Consider the following 20,721-nt stretch of genomic DNA (forward strand, 5'->3'; position numbering starts at 1 on the left):
ACTGAATCTATCTTCCCCAAAGTCCTTGCTGACTTCTTCATGATTGTTAAATCTGAAGACAATTGTCATTGGCTGGAGTGATTGGGAAATGCTTCGAGAGTGCAAAACTAGGTATTGAAGAATGAGTTTGCATTTGCCTTCTGCCTCAGCCTCCCAAGTTACTGGAATTACAGGCGTGTGCCCACAGAGCCCAGCTTATCTATCTTTTTGATTATAGTCATCCTTGTGGTTTTGATTTGAATTTCCTAATAACTCATATGCTATTAAGGTATGTAAAGGTATAGATCTAAACCTTTTCTTTGGTGATGTGTGTGTGTGTGTTCCACTCTTGCCCATTTCTGTTAGGATTGTTTGAGTTTGGAGAGTTCTTGAGCTATTCTGGATGCAAACCTTTTTCAGATGTTCTACAGTCATTTCCTTCCAGTTTGTGGCTTGTCTTCTCATTCTCTCTCTCTCTCTCTCCCTCCCTCTCTCTCTCTCTTTTGTTCTTTTTGGATATACATGACCATAGAATGTATTTTGATACATTATACATACATGGAGTGTAACTTTTTCTAATTAGGATCCCATTCTTGTGGCTGTACATGATGTGGAGTTTCACTGGTGGTCTATTCATATATGAACATAGGAAAGTTAGGTTTTATTCATCCTATTGTCTCTCCTATTCCCATTCCCCCTCCCTTCCCTTCATTCCCCTTTGTATAATTCAATGAACTTCTATTCTCCACCCTCTTTATTGTGTCTTAGCATCTTCATATCCAAGAGAACATTTGGCCTTTGGGTTTTGGGGATTGGCTTACTTCACTTAGCATGTTAGTCTCTAGATCCGTCCATTTACTGACAAAAGTCAAAAAGTCATTCTTTTTAGGGCTAAGTAATATCCCATTGTGTGTGTGTATCTATATCTATATCTATCTATCTCTATCTATCCATCTGTCTATCTATCTATCTCACATTTTCCTTATCCATTCATCTGTTGAAGGGTGCCTAGTTTGATTCCATAGCTTTGTCATTGTGAATTTGAGATGCTATAAATATTGATGTGGCTGTGTCCCTGTAGTATGCTGTTTTTAAGTCCTTTGGGTATAGATCAAAGAGTGGGATAACTGGGTCAAATGGTGGTTCCATTCCAAGTTTTCTGTGGAATCTCCATACTGCTTTCCATATTGGCTGCATCAATTTGCAGTCCCATCAGCAGTGTATGAATGTAACTTTTTCCCCACATCCTCACCAACACTTATTGTTGTTTGTATTCATAATAGGTGCCATTCTGACTGGAGTGAAATGAAATCTTAGAGTGGTTTTGAAATTACTACTTTTTAAGAATGTATAGAGCATGATTTTTATGTCATGTCTAAGTACTCATCACCTAACTCTAGTTTGTCAATATTTCTTCCTAAAAGTTTTATAGTTTTATACTTTATGTTTATATCCATTTAATTTAATTTTTATATCAGTTTGAATTTAGGTCAAAGCTTATTTATTTATTTTTCTTTTAACTATTTAATTGTTCTAGTAACATTTGTTGAAAACATTATTATTTTTTTCCATTGAATTGGTTCTGCACCTTCATCAAGAATGGGGTTTTTTGGCAAAACTAGGTGCAATAGTGAACACCTACAATTATACCTGCTGGGGAGGAGGCAGGAAGATCACATATTTGAGGCCAGCCTGGGCAATTTTTAGTAAGACCCTATCTCAAAACTAAAATTACGAAGGGTTTAGGATGTAGCTCAGTGGTATAGCACCCCTGGATTCAATATTCAGTACTTCCAGGAAAAAAAAATGTTTGGCTATACTTGTATCTAATTTCTGGACTCTCTGTTATATCTAATTGATCTTTTCATCTACCTTTTACTCAATACCACATTGCCTTTCTTACTGTAGCATTATAGTATGTATTAAAATTGGGTTGTAGGAGTTCCCCAACTTTGTTCTGCTTCAAAACTATTTTGACTGTTCTATTTCCTTTGTTTTTCCATATGCATCTTAGAATAAACTTGTTGATATCTATGAAAAATTACTCTGGCATCTTGATTAGAATTATGTTGAATCTTTAGATCCACTTAGAACGGATACCTTAACAGTTTTGAGTCTTCCATCTATGAACATGGTATCTCTCTCCATTTACTTAGGTCTTTCATGATCTATTTCATCAGCCTCTGTAGTTTTCAGCATACAGACCCTATACATGTTTCATTGATTTACATCTAAGTTTTCCAGTTTTCAGTGTTATTTTAAATGGGACTGTTTTTTTTTTCTTCAACATTTTGTGTTCTAAGTGTTCATTGCTACTATGTAGAAATAACTTGATCTTATACCCTGTGACTTTATTAAACTTATTAGTTCAAGGAATTTTTTTTATATAGTTTTAGGATTTTTTTAAATGTAGAGAATTGTGTCATCTGTTAGTAGAGATGGTTCTGTTTTTCCTTTCTGACACATAGGCCTTTTCTGTTCTGCTTTGGGTTCCTGTTCTGTGACCCAGGAAGAGGCTGGGATTGGTGTGAGTTTAGATGCAGAATTGGGGAATTCCCTTCTCTGCTTCTCTCACTTTGAGCTTTCTTCCTGACTCTCCACATTCAGAAGGCCAGTGTTCTCGGTCCTTTGCTGAGCCAACCAGGATTTCTTTCTTTTGGAGCTTTGGATACTCTGCTGTTACACATTTCTGCTGGACACTTTCTTCAGATCAAGGCAGCTAGAAAATAGCAGGAAAAATAATGGAGATTCCCTTCACCCCTTCTGGGCCATAGGTTAGAGCCTCTTTTCTTAGTTCTTTCTCTTTGAGTTTCAGGTGCCTGTCCTACAGTATCACTCTGTAACTGAGATTCTCTTGGGGCAGGACAAAGAAGACAAGAGAAAATCAGCAAGAAAACAATTGTGGACTCCTCCCGCTTTTTCTGGCAGACAGAGGCCCCTTTTTGCCAGTCTTCCTGCCAGGGAGAAAGAGTTTCTCTCCATTTCTGTTGCCCATGTCCCTTCAGGGTTCCATACGGGGGTCACCTCGGGTCATCCCTAGCAGATAAAAAAAGAAAAAAAAAACATAAACTTTTCAGCATACAAGCAGAGTTCTTCAAGTTTTGTTTTCCTTCCTTTATCTGTTTACCATTGTCCTTGGATAGCTGGCTTTTGCATTTTGACCAGTTTCTAGTTGTCATCAGGGGGACACATGGGCTACAGGGGGCTTGCTCCATTTTGGCCACTAGAAGTCTGAGGTAGGTTTCTAAAGTGGGCCAAAGACAAAGGAAGTCTAGGAATCGCAGGACTTGAATGTTAGATCATGAGCGAAGGTGTTGAAATTATCTAAATGATGATAAGAATCTGGACTGTGAATGCCTGAGAGGCAGATGCCAGCATTTTAATGAGTAGAGAGGTGAGTGGCTTAGGTGCAGGGAGATGCCAGGAATGAGCATGGGCAGAGGGAGGCACAGACAGGGACAATCAGCTCCTGAGCCTCACAGGAGTTGTTCAGAGTGATTCAACGTGGTATAGGCATAGTGCACCTGTGTCAGTAGAATTAATAGAATTCTAGATGAAGGGCCCCTCACTGTCAAAGAAACAAGAGACAGGCAGGTTATTGAAAGGGATCAGGAAGGGAAGTTGTGTTGTATTGGCAGTGATGTTTCAGTTAATGTGGGAATTTAGTGGAGAAGGGAAGAGGAACTTAGCGTGAAACTATGCCACATGCTACTTGGCACTCAGCTCACAGAATCCTTAAATGCACATGAGAGAACTTCTATACACCTTGGCATAGCAATAGAGTTGGTGCTCATCCCAGTCTTGTCACTTGAGTTGTGTGTGACCTTACACAAGTTACTTAACCTTTCTGAATTGCAGTTGCCACATCTATAAAATAGAGATAATAATAAAGGGTTATGAGGATTAAATGACAGTGTGTTCAAAGGCATTAGTGCAGTACCTGACAGTATAGAACAAGTGCTCAATAAAGGATAGCTATTATTATTCTAATTTTAACAGTTAAGATGTGCTATATAATCTTCCTAGGGCCAGGTATCTAAGCAATGAGTATCAGGGCAATAAGCTGGTCCTCTGTCTACCTTTTGTCTGAGCTATCTAGTTCTCACCCAAACTATTCTCTGGGAGTCTTTGAGGTTTATCACATATTTTGGTGTTTGTCTCTCTTAGAAAGAGAGACAAATTTCTAAATTTTGTCTTTGTTGGTTTGCTGCGAGGACCAGTAAAGAACAGTAAATCTCCCTGACAGATTTAAGTTACCTAGTTGAAGAGAATGAATGGTTCTAATCCTTCTATAGCCACCCTTGAGGCCTCTTAAAAGTGAGAGGTGGGCCAGAAGTATTGGCACACATATGGAATCCAGCTAGTTGGGAGGCTGAGGCAGGATGATCAGAGTTCAAGCCAGCCTGGGCAACTTGGTAAGATCCTTTCTCAAAATAAAAAGGACTGGGGGTGTAGCTCAGTGGTAGAGCACTTGCCTAGCATGTGCAAGGTCCTGGGTTTAATCTGCAGCAACACAACAAAAAATTTTAAAAAAAAAAAGAGTGGTAGAATTTCAAATGACTTTGATAATCTTCACCAACTCATTTTCCCAGGACCTGACTACTTATTCTCATTTCATCTCTAATTCTTTTTCCTTTTTTTAACCATTCCATTTTTTTACCATCTATCAGCTCATTCCCTTCAATTTCTCCCCATGTCTAGCAATTTTCATTCCCCATATGTCTACATAAAATTTACCATCTAAGAAGGAAAAAAAATACCAGAAAATAAAACCAGAAAAAAGTAACATTCAACATTAAACTGTAATTCAGAGTTAACATTTCCACTTTTAACAAAAATATAATAATAGAGACCAGATTTACATTCTTGCTGGAAATAACTAAAAAGGTGGACAAAGTATATCAAACAATTGTTCTCAAGATGTCAGACATCAATCAGTGGAGACAATGATCTTCTAGATGTGGGAGATAAATAAAGCAGTCCCTCTAACTGTTCTTACTTACTGACTGAATAAAGTTTCCAGGCCATGGTACAGAAAATAGGATATCAGGCAGGCCCCAGACATTTCCGTGAACTGTGGAGATGGAGTCAGCAGTTCAGGAGGCTGCCAGATTTCACATCTCATGTGTAGAAAGAAATGGAGATCGGAAATAAACATTAACACCCCCCAAAGAAGTAACAACACCTAGGGTAAGTCAGAGCCAGTTCTCAACAGCCTGTGTGGGAGACTTCATAACTCACATGCCATTTGGTAAAACACAAGGAGAGTCTTGCCTCAGTGGGGACAAATTCTCCACTAAATGCTGTTCTGTTTCTGCCTGAGAGAAGCTTAGGAGTGGGACATGAAAGGCAAACTATTTCCAAGTAACTCAACTGTGTCCTTGAACAAAGATTGAGGATGCAAAAGCAGGAATTCAGAAATATCCAGGACCCTATAATGGATTCAAATTCATATTTAATACCAAGTGGAAAATTACCAGGCACACAGAGAAGCAGGAAAATAAGACATAATTGGGGGGAATTTAATCAAGTGAAACTGACCCAGAAATTATGCAGATGATAGAATTAGTGGATAAGAACATTAAAATGGTTATTATAACTGTACATATTCAAGATGTTATGTTAGAGTACAGAAGGAGCATGTTCAATAAAGACATGAAAAGAATAGACCCATGTTAAACTTCCAGAGGTGAAAACTATAATGACTAAAAGGAAAAATTCAGTATAAGAGTACTGAATGGGATTAACGGAGACTAGATATTTCAAAAGAAAAGATCAGCAAACTTGAAAACATAGCAATGGAAAGCATCTAAAATGAAACACACAGAGATAAGAAGATTTCAAATACCAAATATCCATGTAATTGGATCCCCAAAGGCATGGAACATTCAGGAAAGATAATTGAATAAATGATGGGCAATAATTTTTAAAGTTGATGAAAACTATAAATTCATAGAATTCCCCAAGCACAGAAAAATATGAGAAAGACTGTATCAGGGCACACTGAATCATATTGCTTAAATGCAAAGATAATGAGAAGATTTTAAAAGCAGTCAGAGGCAAAATACACAAATGAAAGTAGATTTCTCATCAGAACTGAAATAATCCAGAATACACTGGAACAACCTCTTTAAAATACTTTAAGAGGGGCTGGGGTCATGGCTCAGTGGTAGTGTGCTTGCCTAGCATGTGTGAAGCACCGGGTTCAATTCTCAGCACCACATACAAATAAATAAAGGTCCATCAACAACTAAAAAAATACTTTAAGAGATCAGCTTTGTGACCTTGGATTAGGCAAAGATTTCTTAGCTACCACACCAAAAGCATGAACCATTAAAAGAAAAAAAATTGGGACTTCATAACTGTTCAACATCATAAGGTATTAGGTAGGGGAGATGCAAATAAAAACTTTTAACAAGACAATACTAAACACTCATTTGAATGCCTGGTATTAAAAGACTGGCCTGCTGGGCATGGTGGCAGACATCTGTAATTCCAACAACTTGGGAAGCTGAGGCAGAAGGATCTCAAGTTTGAGGCCAGCCTCAACAATGTATCAAGGACCTGTCTCAAAAAAATAAAAAATAAAAAAGGGGCTGGAGATGTAGCTCAGTGCTAACCCCTGAGTTCAATCCCTAATGTCAAAAAGAAGAGGAAGGAGAAAGAGGAGGAGGAAGAGAAGAAGGAGGAGGAGGAGAAGAAAGACGAAAGCAAAGATGTGTGACTGGAACTCTCATACACTGCTGATGGAAAGTAAAAAGGGAACAACTGCTTTGAAAAATAGTTTGAGAATTTTTTAAAAAGTTAAGTAACTACCCATGGTATGACCCAATCTACTTCCAGATATTTTCACAAAAGAGATCAAGTCTTATATACTTACAAAGAATTTTACTGAAATATTTATGGAAGCTTTCTAATTGGCCAAAGGTGGAAACAACCACCATGTCCATTGAAATACTAATGGATAAACAAAAAACTAATGAGCTGTTGATACATGTAACATGAATAAATAGAGAATATGTCTTCGTGACTTAATTTATATGATATTCTAGAAGATGTAAGATCCTCTATAGTGACAGAAAACAGACCAGTAATTGCTTAGGAACAGATTCTGAGGAGTTTGTGGGATAGAGGGACAGCAAAGGGGAAAAAGGAAGTTTCTAGAGGTGACAGATCTATTCTCTACTTTGATATGGTGGTGTTTACATGGGTACATACATGTCAGAATTCATCAAATTGCATCCTTTAAATATGTGCAGATCATTGTATGTCAATTATACTTTGACAAAGCTATTTTAAAAAGCCAAAGCTATACTATTAGATGTTCTGCCTCTCAACCCTCAGGACTGCTAGGCTATTGGATCATTTTTCAATACTGCCCCCCCACCCTCCACTGATTCTGTAAATCTCCACTATCCTTTCAATAAATTCTACTTTTTCTTTAAAAATAAATGTAAATGGGAGAAAGGGGAAGTCCTCTGGCAGTTATGATGTGTGGCAGCTGGAGGGATGTGTCATAGTTCTTGTAACTGTGATCCACAGATAAAATGTGGGTTCTAGTTTGTTTGCTTTAGGCAACTCAGGTCTGTCAGTGGGTCCCAATGTGCTGAGTCCCAATGTGCCCTTTATCTTGTCTATTCCCTGATGACCTGTTTACTGGTTTTGCTCTGCTTCCTCTTTCTAATTAATAAGTAGGTCTTGGTCTGTTTGGATCACTTCTGCATTTATAGAACTATAAATACCCTATAGCAGGTACTCATTAAATCATTATTAAATGAATAAATGAGTATGGAGCAGATATCCAGATCATTGACCGTCCTCCTGATGAATGCCCAACCCTCACAATTTCACTGATTTCAAGATTTTCTAATCCTTCAACAATTGGCAGATTTTATTACAATAACCACAAGTTACCCCAAGGCTTCACTTCTTGCATCATACAATACCACCCTGGTTCCCCCTCATTTGCACTCTTATGTAACTGAATGAGGAAGACTCCATGATATGATTCTTGTTTAGGGAAGGAAAACGCTCCATTTTTTTCTCATATTGAATGAACACTGAGCATGTGAGGCTCTGCCGGGATGTAGCAGCAGAGAGATAAATGATTAATTCAAGTTGAGCTCGGGACTGATCTTGCGTGTTGCCCAGAGCTTGAGTGCAGTTAAATGAAAATGTCGCACTCATGAATATGTCCCCTGTTTATTCAAATAACCCCAGCCACGCATTGAAACAAGGCATTTCACCTGAGAGCAGTTTTGTAACACAGATTGGTAGAAAACTAATGACTTCACTAGCACCTTTCTTTCTGCAGAGACTCAGCTCACCATCTGTGGAGGGAGGGTGAGGGTGTGTGTGTGCAGAGGAGAGTAATAGAAATAGGAAACCTGGGCAGTGGTTGAAAGGGCTGGGTTGTCTTAGTAACAACAGTCTCAAAATTGTGCTATAAGCATTGACTGGTATTCTAAGTCGGTTATTAAACTCTTATTGTAAGTGGCTCCAAGCTGACAATTTTTACGTGCTTCGACACCTGTTTATGATATTTAATCATGTGTGCACTTTGAACGTGAACACCCCTTGGTAAATCATCTCCCCTGCCATAAATGTTTTCCCTGCAGTCTAGTGGATTTGCAAGCTTATCCTGAATGGACTAGGGAAAGGAGATTGCAAAAGGGTATTCCTTGAAGGCCATTTTTTATTTTATTGGATAGTTAGGGACCTACCCTCTAAAAGCATTCATATTTTTCTCAGTCTGTTTCCAGACTGAATTGAAAGTTCATTGTGTATATGCAATTCAACTGAATAGGTTATTTTCTAGACATTGCAAGATAGAAAATTTGCTGAAGAAAATTTGCTTCTCAAAACTTGCTTGTAATGAATATATACTAGATTGACCCTCAATATCAGTCCACCTTGTTGTTTGAAAGATCATGAAATCATTTAGTGGATCCAGATCAGCATGGTTGAAAATTGAATAGAATCCATCACACAATACATGTAAATATGAACCCATCAAGATGTACAGAGTAAATATACACAGTTCCTATTGGTCATTATATCTCAATAAAATTGGAATTTGTTTTCAAAGAAACATAAAGAAAATATCATAGTTTATTCCACTTAGTAAGGGTAAGTAATGTGCCATGAAAATTTTGTTTCATGTATTTATGTTCTATATGTGTGCTTACATGACGAAATAAGTTTCTTATAGTTAAGTGAAGTCAAATATTTGAAAGAAGTTCTAATACACTTTTCTGAACTACCTGACACCCTTGTTACTGAGGCTCTGGATGGGACTTATGTTTGGCCTATAGGATGTACTTGCATGAGATTTAGAAGGTGTGATGGTTAATTTTATGTGTCCAAGAATTTGGTCAGATATTACCCTGGGTGTCTGGTGAGAGTGTTTTTCGGATGGTGTTAATATTTTAATTGGTGGACAGTGAAACAGATCACCTACAGACCTCATCTAGCTAGTTAAAAGTCTTATTAGAACAGAAAGACTGATCCTTTCCCAATGAGGAGAAAGTTGCTCCTGTCTAACCTCCAAATGGGGACTCTGAGTTTTGTCTGCCTTTGGAACCTAACTGAAACACTAGCAATTTCTGGTCTCTGAGACTGCTGGGCTTCAGACTGGAGCTATGCCTCTGGCTCTCCTGGGTGTCCAGCTTGCTGACTCAAATGCACACCTTGGGACTTGTTAGCCTCCATAATCATGGGAGCCAATTCCTTTAAAAACTCTCTTTCCATATAGATCTACAGCTTATTGGTTCGGTTTCTCTGGAGAATCCTGACAGCAGTCTATTGGTTATATTGCTTTTTCTGGCAAACACAGTGTGGTAAGCAGAATTCTAAAAATAGCCTCCAAGCTTCCAGATTCTAATCCTGGAGCATGTTGAACAGATACCATTCCTGTGATCATGTTGTTATGTGGCACAGTTGATTATAAACTAGAACGATGAGTTGGGTGGGCCTCATCTATCTTGTCACTTGAGCCCATGTAAAAGCAGGGATTTTTCTCTGGCTGAAGGGAATAAAGGAAGTAAGAAATATTTGTGTTGGGTGCATGTGGATTCCACAAGAGATCTTGCTGCCAGTTGCTATGCTGTGAGGGCCTATGAGAAGGTTCATGGAGGGAATGGTGAGTGGCCTCTAGAAGTTGAGAGCAACCCCCAGCTCACTGCCAGGGAAATGACTACAAATTCTACCAAACCTGAATTTCCAGCTTACAACTCAGCCTATTAACACCTGGACTTGTGTCTGGTGAGGCCATAAGCACAGAATCCAGCTGAGTGCTCCTGGACTTTTGACCTACAGAATTGAATTAATTTATTAAATGGATGTTATTTTAACTCACTAAGTTTGAGGTTAATTGTTACATACCAATAGAGAATGAGTGTTTTTAGGGGCCAGTTCTTTTATCAGGTGGCCACGTGCAAGGCACCTATTTGGGCTGGTGCCACTCTAGAAGGTGTTTCTGGTTCCACCGTCTTGTTTCCAGCTCTCTCTTGTGGTTGGGGTGGGGTTGTTCTAGCAGGATAGTTCCACAGTGGTGTTCTAGGATTCCAGGAAGCACAGCCTAAAATCCATTTATCTAGTCCTTCTAAAGATGTTATGAGCACATGTTAAATCACTTTCTGCTTAAATAGAAACTGATTTCTGTTGTATGCTACTGAATCTGGACTACTGCATCTCTAAATCCCTCCTATCTGCTAAATACAATGAGACTGAGGTAGGCATTTGGGGATACAGCAAAAGAAAGACACTGATTCTCCAGAGAGAAGTACTCGTGAACTGTTGGAATTCAGTAAATGACTATGCACCTTTGAATTGCAAAACAAGCATTCTGTGGGCAACCAGTCCATGATGTTCTTAGCCCATGTCCTTGGCACTTGTTCATGGTCCATGTCCTCACCTTCAAAAAATAACATGACTCAAAAGTAATGGGCAAGTGCTAGAAAAACTGGCATGAAATCAAGTAACTCTACCTCTAGTTCATCCCCTACCTACTGTCCCTCTACAAATATTAACATCTCATTCCCAGAGGTTGCTGTCTCTCTCTTTCTGGGGAATGGCCCACATTCTCCCTTGAATGTGTATCTGCTTTCCTAAATAAGTCTGTCTGTGACTGACATGTACTAAAATTCTTTTCTGTCATATATGCCAAAGACTCCTCCAGTGACAATACCTGTCAGTTTATTTAAATCTATGAATTATTGATCATCCCCTATTTCTCGAAAAATCACTCCTCTTTTAAAAAATTTAATTTAAAAATTGATCATAAAAATATAAAACTTATATGAATTTGTGGGGTACCATGTGATATTTTGCTTGTTGGTTTTGATGACACCTCCCTCTTCTGGCTTCTCTTATGCATTTTCATTACTATTTTTTATTCCATTTCAGTGGCTCCTTTTCATTCAAAAAGCACATAGAGCATCTACTGAGTTGAAGATACTATGTGAGCAAATTGCAGGGGACCAACAAAAATTGACCCTGGACCTTGTCCGCCAGGAACTTGCCAATATGTAACAAACAACTATAGTAATGTGATAAAATCTGCACTAGAAGTGAGTGAAATGTGCTTTGGAAGACTGAAGAAGAAAACATGCAACTCAGTATGAGTGGTTAAGGAAGTTTCCACAAACAAGATGGTACTTGAGTTGAGTCTAGAAAACCCAGTAAGTAGTCATGTTTCAGACGAAGTATGGAAGAGTGTTCTGGCCAGAGGGAAAAATGGAAAAGGCATGGAATTTTGAAAATGTGGTACACCAAGAACAGCAAGGAATTTCCCATGGCTGAATTTCTGGGTACAAATGGAAGATTTATAGAAAAATAGAGTTTTTTTTTATAGAGGGTAACAGGTGGGTTGCAGCCTAGAAATAGAATTTACAAAATTACTAAAATTCTTAAAATTACCAAAATTCTTAGTTTTTTTATGACTATCAGTGGTACTCAGATAAAGTCTGAAGTCCGTACTTGGCAGGAAATGTTGTCCAGCATCACTCTCATCCCACCTCCTCACTCAGGTACATTCACTTAGAGAGGAAGTGGAAATGCAGATCATATGAGATGTGCAGGTCATTGAAAGGACTTTGACTTTGACTTTGGATGAGGTAGAAAATCAGTTGAGTGGCCTGATCTGATTGGCATTTTAAAAGAGTCACCCTGGCTGCAATCTGGAGAGTAGAATAAACAAATAGACAAGGAGACAAATGAGAAGAGTGTTATAATAGACCCGAAATGCCCATGGCTTGAATCAGGATAGATGTGGTAGAGATGATAAGAGGGGTTATGCTCCTGCATATAGTTTAATTGGGAGGTCATGGCAAGTGTTGCTGGACTGATTATAGGGAGAGAGAGAGAGAAGAGGGAGGGAAGTGGAAACCAAGGATGACATCAAGTTTTTGTTGTTGTTGTTGTTTTTAAAGAGAGAGAGAGAGAGAGAATTTTAATATTTATTTATTTTTTTAGTTTTCAGTGGATACAACATCTTTGTTTGTATGTGGTGCTGAGGATCGAACCCAGGCCGCACACATGCCAGGCAAGCACGCTACCGCTTGAGCCACATCCCCAGCCCGACATCAAGGTTTTTGCCTGAACCTTAGATGGAGGTATTTTCCATTCCATTTATTCATGGAAGGAGTGGATTTCTGAAAAAAAAAAATATTAGGCATTTTTAACATCTGATTTTTGAGATGCCATATATATAAGCTCCATTATAAACTTGGATGTAGGAAACTATAGTTCAGAGAGTGGGGATTCCGATGAGAGCCATCAGTTGCTTACTTGTTATTTAAAGCTATGGCATTGGATGAGATCACCTAGGGAATGAGAGTGGTGGATGAAGGATAAAAGAAATGTAAGGACCGAGCCCTAGGGGTTCCAGTTCTTAAAGTTCTGGCACTTTCAGAGGAACCAACAAAGAAAAGTGGTAGGAGAAACTTAAGAAGAAGGAGAGAAGTCTCTGAAGGGCATTAATTCCTGAAAGAAAAATGTGTCCAATGATGATGGCAGGTCAAGTAAGATGAGGCCAAAGTCATGACCACTGGATTTTATAATGTAGACATCATCAGCATATGTCAATAGCAATGTCATTAATGTTAGAGAGAAGCCTTATTGAAATGGGTTTGACAGAGAATTGGAGGTTGAGCACTGTAGATGGTGGGTAAGACCATTATTTCAAATAGATTTGTTATGAAATGAAGGAGAAAATGAGACAGTTGCAGGGGTTAGAGTTGGGAATAAGGTCAAGAGGGGATTTTTTGAAGATTTGAGAAACACCATTTTTGTAAGTTGGCAGAAATGATGCGGGGGAGAGTGGGGGAGAATTGCTTGCAGAATTATTGTTGAGAAGGCAAGAATATCTAAAGTTTAGTATTCGATGAAGAGTTGGTCCAGAGAGCAATGAACAGTTCACCCATGCTACCTTGGTGAGCAGTGTACATGGGAATAGATGTAGATGGGATGGTTGATGATGTGATGGGTGATTTTGCAACATCTCATCAAACTTATTTAATATTCTCAGTGAACTAGTAAGCAAACTTATGAGAGGCAAGAAGGATCGAGAAGACTTGGAAGTCCTCAGAGAAAGAAGGTGTGAAGTAGTAATCTATGGGCATAAGCGAATGTGGCCCAGTGACCTCACTTAAGATCAGTGACCTTGAAGTAACTGTAATGTGTCTTTTTTTTTCCTCTCTCACATTGGGTGTCGCACAGATACAGATAAGAGATGAGTCAAATGAAGTTCTTACCCTTTCCTACTCCTTTACCTTTGCACACTGTTCCTTGTGTGTCAACTGCCCTGACCACCTTGTTTACTCATCTTTCAACTCCAGGTCCCAACTGCTACATAAGCCTATCAGGCTGAGTTAATTATCCCTTTCTTGGAGTTACTGAGGTACCATGTGCATCCCTCTATTATAATAGTTGTCATTTTAAGATAATTTACTTCCCTGTCTTCCCAGCTAGTCTGGCCAGTTCTTGAGGGTGTCTATTTGAAAATCTCCATTTCTAGCATGGTGCTTGGCCATGGTTGGCATTCATTAATTGCCTACTGAATTGAATTGAATTCCATGGAGAGAATTGACAGTAAGAGTTGGCTGGTGGGGAATGGTAGGGTCTAAGAAAGAAAAGGTAGTGACATTTAGGTGCAGCTGTTCTACAAGGAGGGGAGCTCCTGTCCCCCAGGATGGGTAATATAACTGCTTATTCCACTCTAGAGGTGGAGTGAAATGGGACCTGAACCTGAAGTGAGACCTGTGTAAATTAAGTAAAAAAAAAAAAAGCTCACTTCTATGGAGTTTGCTTTGAAGATTTAAAAATTAAAAAGTTCAAACACCTGGAAGAATTTTGTAAACAAAAATGTACTATGCAAGGTAAATGTAAGATATTATAATACTCTATGGTAAGAAAATAGAAATGAGTTGAATTCAGGGATTTTACCAGAGCAGTATATCAAAGGAAGAAGAGGATGGGTTAAAGATAAAAAGAAAGATTATACCTGTAATCTTGTTGGGCCTTTCTACTCTTTAAAGTCTCTGTACAAGATTTTATCACATGTTCTTTCAGTTACAGCCTGTTCAAGGGCCTCTCATTGTCTCTGAACTAAGAGCCTGACATGACCTACTTTTTAAGACAGGTGGTGTCATGGACAGATAAAAGTACCAGCAATTTTGCAGCAAGTAGAGGCTGGGGAGCCTGCTGATCTGACTAACAGGTGTTCTAATGCAGAGATCTGGGAAACGTCTGTATCAAGAAGAGGCCAATCTTCTTCAGCATCCCAGTACTGAAAGGAACTTTCTATCACATTGGTAATATTAACAATTCCAAAGCAATGTAATGGCAGATCCTTGATGTTGACAGGAAGTAGTATAGCTTTAACACAGGTTTTGGTTGTTAGTTCCTGGTTTATATCTGTTTGTCTTAGCTCTCCTTAAGTTTAAAGTTTCTTAAGGATGTTTCTTAAGGGCCATGTTGTCCTCACTCCAAGTATTCATCCCCTGGACACCAGCCATTATTCTTTGAATTTGATGGAACCCTGTTCCTACTCTTCTTCTAATGTGGGCAACTTTAGAATCCTGGTACACGGTTCCAACAATGTAGATTCAGAGTTCTAGAGAACTTTTAAATTCCCACAACCTTAACTTCCAGGTCCTTCTAGCAACCTGCTTCCAAGGTTGTACTCTGGATCTATAATCATCCAGAAGAAGAGGTCCTACTCTGTAATTTCAAACCTAATATCCTAGTCTCTCAAAAGAGCCTCCACCAGCCAGGTGCTCTCCTACCTTATCCCATAACTTCTCTTCTTGAGCTTGATGAAGAGTGGTGGTCCCTGACTCCGTCATTTCTGTTGTTTTCAGACCATTTATTCCTCATGGTTCCATTTTCCTTCCCATTCCAGTCTAGACACCACAGTATCTCTGTCCTATGCTGAATCTGCCTTGTGGACCTTGAACCTTGGGTATGTCAGGTTCAGCCCACTGAACCGCTGCTAGAGGGAAACACACAGTCATCGGGGGTCCCTGCCACTCTATTGCCAATGTCAGCTGGACCTTTAAGATGCCTGAATAGTCACAACTAATTCTTTTTATCTCCCATCTCTACTCCTCACAGCAGCTCTTCAAAACTTCTTTCCTTGGCTTCATTTCTCATGAGAAATGGCTTTGACCTAAGATAAAACTTAGACTATACACGCCTTCAGATTCTCACTGAGCCTCTAATAACCACCACCTTCAAAACTATCATCTAAGAGAAAGATATTTCTTCTCCCACTCAAGATATTCATTCATTCAATGATCACTGAGGCTTACTATGTTCTAATAAATTCTGTACTATATGTTGGGAATATTAGAAATAAAGGAGATGAAGACCTACCCATGAGAAGCTTAAAATCATGTTAGGTGAGGTAAGGTGAGATGGACCTCTGAATGAATTATATAATTCAATGTGCACTATGGTATAATGGTAGAAATATGCACAAGACATTATAAGATCATGGGTATAAAAGCCACCTGACTCAGCCTTCATGGGAAGGAAATGAAATGTCACAAGGAACATTCTATTTTTTGTTGTTGTTGTTGTTACTGGGGATTGAACCCGGAGGTGCTTTACCACTGAGCCACATTCTCAGCCCTTTTTATATTTTATTTTGAGACAGAGTCTCGCTAAGTTGCTTAGGGCATCTCTAAGTTGCTGAGGTTGGCCTGGAACTTGAAAATCCTCCCATCTCCTCCTCCCAAGTTGCTGGGATTATAGGTTTGCACCACCATGCCCAGCATGAGGAACATTCTGAATGGGGTGTTGCTTGAGCTAAGAAAGATATTAGTCATTCACTAGGCAAAATTGGGGTGGGAAGGATACAGGAGAGCCAAGGATTGGTGGGTAGAGTAGAGGAAGAGTGTAGGAACTGGGTATAAGTAAAAGCATGAAGTCAAGTCCACATCACAAGTAACCTCAGACTCAATATGGTTTTTCAAGCTTTTTTCTTTTATAATTTTTATTCCAGTGTATTGCACCACAATCTGTTTGGTCTCCAGAAATGGAGATTTCTTTGATTCTTCCTGTTCCCTCATCCCCATCCTTCAACTTGTAATTAACTTCCATTTTTTTTCCTTACCGCATCAACATTTCCTGGGTGCCTCTTCTTTCTTCAACTTTGCTCAGAGTGAGTACAATGGTCTTATAATTGACTTCACCCCAGTACTCTTTCTAGGGTGATCATTCTAACACGCATAACTGATTACAACTGCTCAACCCCAGATGTGCTGTACCAGCATGATAGGAAAGAACTCTGTCATAGGACCTCTGCTCCCACCTCTTATCATTCCAGGCACATTCCAGCACAACAAACTAGCAGCAGTTTCTTTAATGTGCCTTATTATTGCATGCCTATGTGTCTTTTCTCCCACAGGTACAAAAACATTTTATGTAGCCTCTTAATATAGGAACATTTTCATACAGTCTAAAGCAAAAATCAGACATTTAGCTTTTCCTCTTTTTTTTTTCCTTTCCCAAATAATGACTATAACAACCCCTCTTAACCCATTCCTCTTCCTTTCCCTTTTGATTTTCTCAAGAATGATGATGACACCAATCACCAACAGATTGACTCCCCATTTTAATCTCCTCTCAAGCGTCTTAAGTTTCCTTCTGTGTCTTGCTTCAAGCTGCATTGCTTCTGCAGATTTTAATGTCGTTTGGTTAATTTATCTGCCTAGGGCACACCTATTTATCTTTCATGACCACCACCTCATCTCTCCTCTCTCAGCAAGTTCTTCCAGTCGCCCATCTAAGTCAATAAATGAAAGAAGGAACAAAATATAAAGCTAAGAGCCTCACCCAAAGACCCTAATGCTTTTGAATTCACCACAGAGCAAGATCAAAGTTTTTAAATTCACCTAGAAGGTCCTTTCAGCCAACCCTGGGAGAATTTACCATATTCCAAGAGTCAGGATCTGAAAAAATAAGATCTTGTATAAACCTGAAAAGTGGTTTAATTTACTAAAAAGTGAGACCTTGAAAGTGTTAAAAGAATTCATTGGGAAGTCGTTGGACTGAGGTGGCTCCAGCACTTGGAATTTCTACTTAAGTAAATTAAAGTCAAACTCAGTGAAAACAAAGGTCATATTCTGGGAAAATGAATCCTAGGTTTGGCTAATCATAAGCAGCCAACAACAACAACAAAAACAGCCTTTCCACTGGAGTGACTCAAATGAGGCTTCACCTCCATTTTAACCCATCAAATATTTGCTTTGCTCCCCACATTCCTCTTGTGAGAACCTTCCTCTCCTGCTCCTCAGGCAGAGCCTGAACCACTTCTGGTTTGGAGCTGCTGTCCATGCATCAGGAGTGCCACCATAAGGACCATGGGAACCCTGAAGGGTGAAGTGTCTTATGGGAGAAGTTGGCACAGTGGGGCACAGAGAGTGGTGAGAAGAGATTAGAATCCCAGTTATAGTAATGGAATCTCAAAGGAATGCTATTATCTCATTCCTGCACCTCTCTATATATGTCCTAAGAAATTATATTTTCCCTAACTAAAAATTAAAGTTAATATATACAGTACAAATTCCTATAGTTTAAAAGTGTATTCAATGAAAGTATCTCTCTGTTCTACCCTAGTCCTCCATTATTCTTTTCCAGAGGGAGCCACTGTTACTAATTCATATATATATATATATATATATNTATATATATATATATATATATGCACATACACAAGGATACATGCAAATATATCAAAATGGATTGAAATCTAATATATATCTATGCCTTTTATTCTTTCAAAGTTTTAATGTATATATATATATATATATATATATATATATAATATATAATGCATATACATTATGATTTTTTGACCATAGCTTTAATGATGTGCATAAAATTATTATAACATTTTTTTAAGTTACAAATACTTTTATTTATATACAAAACTGCGTGTGTATTACCCAATCAGTCAAGAATAGTAGGATGTTGGGGCTGGGGCTATTGCTCAGTGGTAGAGCACTTGTCTCTCACATGTGAGGCACTGGGTTCTATCCTCAGCACCACATAAAAATAAACAAATAAAATAAAGGCATTTTGTCCATCTACAACTATAAAAAAAATTAAAAGACAATAGTAGGATGTTAACTATCTTATGTAAGAATAAAAATTTAATATTAATAGACCCACCGCTACCACTTATTATTAACTTTAAACATAAATCTTTATTTTTAAACATAGTTTATAACATCCTATCATCAAGAAATCTCTATTTTAGCTAATAGCCAGTATTATTATACTTTATCATTATTAATATTATTATTTTATTTTTAAGAACACTTAAAATAAGCTCTATTCTCTTATAAATTTAAGTGTAGAATACAGTGAGACATTATTTTTTAAACTGCTTCGTAATATACCTACTATATCTGCATGATATTTGTTTAACCAGTCCCGACTGATGAATATTTAATTTGTTTTTTAGTCTATTGCTATTTCAAACAATGCTGCAGTGAAAATCCCTGTACATATGTGACCAGCCAGAGTCCAGCAGAAGCAGATGGTACCTCCAAAGCTTAACTGAGGAGTTTAATAATGGAGGGACTATTTACACAGGGGCTGGCAGGATTAATGAAAGCAATAATAAATAGTTAAGCCCTCAGGAACTAGCAACAGTGAGAAGCCTTCACCACCCCTAGGCACAAGGGACAGGGAATAGAACAGTGTCACTAGAGGTCTGAAGACCATAACCATGGGAGAGGCCACACAAAAGGAGCTATGGTCATAGGCTGAGGAATGCAGCCACTGCCAAATCTGCAGCCATCAGAGTAGTAGTAAGAGGAATAAATAACCTACTCACTGTTCTCTTGCCCTCTGGTTTCCTGCTGGTACTTCCCAACCCCTGAATATAAGTGGAAAACAGAGGAGGGAGGGAATCAAGTGATATAGTCCATGGAGATCAGTCTGCAAAGCACAGGGTAGGAAAAGTAGGGTTAAAAATCTATTTAGTTAAGTGGAGAGTAATCAGTCTAATATTTTTGTGCACAAATGTAAATTTTCCTAGAAATGGAATTTCAGTGTCACCATGAAGGAAAGAACTGGCTGAGCATCCCCTAAACATCTGCTCTCCTCTTCCACAGTAATGCAATGCTTAGTCATGCCTGTGGCTACTCACAATTAAGACTACATCTCCCAGTCTCCTTTGCAGCCAAAGTGATGTAAGAGGAAGTGCCACGTGGCAGCTTCTGAGAAACTTCTCCCAGGACAGCTGACTTGTGCCTTTTGTCCTTTATGTTTATTCTTTCCTGTAATTCATGTTCTTCATAGGGTCACACCATTTGGATGGGAAGTTGCAATCTGGAAGAAGACAGGTTCCTGAGGGTTTCATAGAGTAAAAGCTACCCTATTGGTTTTGAATGAGATACCTCTAGATAGCATTTTTGGGGAGATAAATTAATGTTTTTAACTTGTTAAGCCATAGTTATTTTCTTTTTTTGTGTTGTATAGCTGAACCTAAACCTAACATATATAATGGGTATAAGAATTTTGAATTATTATAGATGTTATGAAGTTGGTGATTAATTTTTCAAATTTAAAATATTTAATTGATAAATAAAACTTATATAACTTCAAGGTGTACAATGTGATGATTTAATATACATAGATGTTGTGTTGTGTGGATTATCTCACTCAAACTAATTAATATATTCATTACTATGATAGTTAACATTTTGTGTCTATGTGTGTGTGTGTGTGTGTATGTGTTATTTTAAACTTAATTTTTCAGACTCTCTGGGTTGGGTCCCAACTTCTCCATTTACTAGACATATGATCTTGAATAAATTTCTTAATATTTTTTTCCTCTTCCAGTGCTGGAGATTGAACCTAGGGCAAGTACTTCAAGGTTGAGCTACATCCCCAGGCCTTCCCTTTTGTTTTTTAAAAGCTCTTCAGTGTGTTATGGAAACTAGTCTTCTGTCAGTTATGAGTGATGCAAATGTTTTCCCAAGTTTTCATTTGCCTTTTGACTTTTTTTCCTATAAAAATTTTTTAGATTTTAATATAGTGAAAGTGATCCTTCTTTCCCATTATAATATCTGACCTTAATGTCCCCTTCTTAGAGAGAGCTTTCTCACTTTGGATTATAAAAAAATAATTCCCTTGTGTTTTCTCCTAGGAATTTATAGCTTGATTATATATATATATATATATATATATATATATATATATATATATATATATATATATATATAT

General features: G+C 38.2%; 1 long non-coding RNA gene across 1 annotated transcript; it reads right to left on the bottom strand.

Moving 5' to 3' along the window:
- Positions 1-1,222: 1,222 nt before the first annotated feature.
- LOC125611354 lies at positions 1,223-19,629 on the bottom strand. The gene is made up of 3 exons (XR_007341513.1): positions 19,552-19,629; positions 19,324-19,431; positions 1,223-3,015 (listed from the first exon to the last, which is right to left on the bottom strand). It is a non-coding gene; the product is annotated as an uncharacterized LOC125611354 (long non-coding RNA).
- Between the last annotated feature and the right edge of the window lie 1,092 nt (positions 19,630-20,721).

This window comes from Marmota marmota, unplaced genomic scaffold (genome assembly GCF_001458135.2).
Source record: "Marmota marmota marmota unplaced genomic scaffold, marMar, whole genome shotgun sequence".
Taxonomy (NCBI): domain Eukaryota; kingdom Metazoa; phylum Chordata; class Mammalia; order Rodentia; family Sciuridae; genus Marmota; species Marmota marmota.